Source organism: Dromaius novaehollandiae, unplaced genomic scaffold, assembly GCF_036370855.1.
Source record: "Dromaius novaehollandiae isolate bDroNov1 unplaced genomic scaffold, bDroNov1.hap1 HAP1_SCAFFOLD_76, whole genome shotgun sequence".
Taxonomy (NCBI): domain Eukaryota; kingdom Metazoa; phylum Chordata; class Aves; order Casuariiformes; family Dromaiidae; genus Dromaius; species Dromaius novaehollandiae.
Window position 1 is genome coordinate 425001 of NW_026991488.1, and position 2500 is coordinate 427500.

Sequence of the window (2500 nt, forward strand, 5' to 3'; positions counted from 1 at the left end):
CGGCAGAGACGGAAGGAGAGAGAGAGCGAGAGAAAGAGAGGGGCTTGCCTCACTGACCGTACAAGCACAGAGAAAGGGGGGGGGGGAAACGAAGGGCAAACCCGAACGAGAAGGGCGGGGAGCCCTCGCTCCCGACCTGGGGACAAACCCTGTCTCGCTTCGAGTCCGGCCCAGGCGCCCGGCTCGGTCTGGCCCGGCAGGGAGCGGCGGGCCGGCCACACCGCCTGCCTCGGGATGTTGGGGGGGGTCCGTCCCCGCAGACCACCCCCCCCCCGCCCCAGGCGTCAGAGCCCGGCCGCCACCGGGAGCGGCGTCGCCCCGCCGCCCGCGCGCCTGCGGCCCGCCGGCCCCGCGCTTCCCAGCTCCCCGCTCGCCTCGCCGGCCCTCCGGCTCGACCGCCGCCGCCGCCGCCGCCGCGGCGCCCACACCCCCGCGCGCCCGCACACACCGCCTCGCGGGTGACACCACGCGCTCGCCCGTCCCCTCCGCGGACAGACGCCCGGCGGCGGGCAGGCGGGCAAGGCGGCACGGACGGGGACGGCGCCCGCTCTCCCCGTCTCCACGCGGAGAGCGGGGCGGGCCGCCCCCGCCGCCGCCCCACCACCGCCCCCCCGCTGCCTGGCGGAGCCGGGCGGGGCAGAGCGAGGCGGGCGCCCCGGACGGCAGAGTGCCGGGGCGGGCGCGTAGGGTAGGGCGCCGCCGACGGCGGCCACGGCGGAAGACCCAGAAGCACCGGCCAGGGAGAAGGAGGAGACGCGCGGAGGCTCGGCGCCCGCACCACCCGCGGTGGGGGCTCGCCCTCCCGGCGGCGAGCACGCGCTCGCGCCCGGCTCGCAACGCTCGAGGCAGGCCGGCAACTAGGCCGACCGCGCGGCGTCTCTCCGCCGAGACCAGACCGCGGAGAGAGGGGGCAGGGTAACCCCTCTCCGTCCCGGCTGCCCGCGGGGCGAGCACGGGGCGCGCCGGCTGGCATGGGGGGGCGCGGCGCCCGCGCGCGCCGACCCCCCGGCCCTCCGGCAGCACGCCCGGCCGCCTCCGCGAGTCGCATCGGGCCGCCCGAGTCTTTAAACCTCCGCCCGGCTCTCCAACCGAGAACCCTCGGGCCCGGAGCCCGGGGCCCATGGCCATCCCTGCCCGGGGCGGCTGCCGGCGGCCGCGGTGGCCGGAGGCCCTCTCCCCTCTCTCGCTCGCTCCCTCCCTCCCCGCCCCCCCCACCCCCACCGCGGGGGAGGAAGGACCGGGGTGGGGGGAAGCCGAGGCGGGGGGGGGGAAGGCACGGCCGGTGCGGCGCGCACGGTGCGGCACCCGGGAGGAGCACGCTGGCACACGGGACCACACGGGTGGGTCACCGAGGGGGGGGCAGGAGAAGCGCGGGCGCTAGGTACCTGGCCCTGGGGTGAGGGAAACGACCTGAAATCCCCGCGGGGGTGCCTCCCCCGCCGCCGCCCGCCACCGGGCCGCCGCCGCCTCGCGGCGACGGCGGCAGCCTCGGCAGCGGCGACGAGACGGGACGCGGAGGGGGAACCCGGCACCCGCCAGCCGGCCCCCGCGCCCCTCGGCGGAGCGTCCGCCCGCGGGGTGCGCCCGACACCCGCCGCCACGACCTCGTCCTCCTCCCGGGGCCCGGGGTTTCCCTCAGTAACCCGGCGCCGGGTGGCAGCTGCACCCGGGAGGAGAGCCGTGGCTCGGGCCGCCCACTCGGGCACGAACCGTCGCCTCGCTTGGCCTCAACGCGACGCCCCCCGCTCGGGGGCCCGGCGCCCGCCCCGCGCGCCATCCCGGAACGCCTGCCCCCGCAGGTCTCTGCGGACGGGCTGCTCCGCCGCAGCCCGCCGCGGGTCCGCCCCCCACAGCTTAGGGGTGGGGACCCGTGGGACCCGTCCCAACCCGGAGGGCCGTCTCCCTCGCCTCCGCGCCCGCCGCTTCCTCTCCCGCGGGCGCCGGGGGGAGTAGCCAAGCCCCGCCGCCCCTCACACGCACTGCCGCCCGCTCCCGCCGGGCCCTCCCCTGGGCCGGACCCCCCCCCCTTCCCCTTCCCCCCCAGCGGCAGCGGAGCGCCGTGGGGTGGGGGGGCGGGGGGGGCGGGCCGCGGCTCCCGGAGACGGGCACCGGCAGCGGAGCGGGCACCAGCAGAGGCGAGAGGGGAGAGACGGGGGGAGGCGGTCCCCCACCGGCAGCGGTGGAATCGGCAGCGGGCTCTCGGCGAGCGAGCGCGGCCTCGGGAGGGCCGTGCACCCGCCGGCGGGCCGAGCCCCGTGCTCGGCCCCGCGGCGCAGAGTGCGGGACAGGCGAACTCGGGTACGCGCGCGCGGCAGCCGGGACGCGGCGGGCGGGGGGGCCACACCGGTGTCCGGTGCCGTCGGCATCGGCAGCGAGGCGCGGCGGCCCGGCGGCGGCCCGGCGGCGGGCCGGCACAGGTTTCGGAATGCCACGGGGGCCCGTAACCCCTCTTCCTCGCGGCGGGCTCGCGCGGCCCGCCGGCCCTGCCCCCGGCACGCGC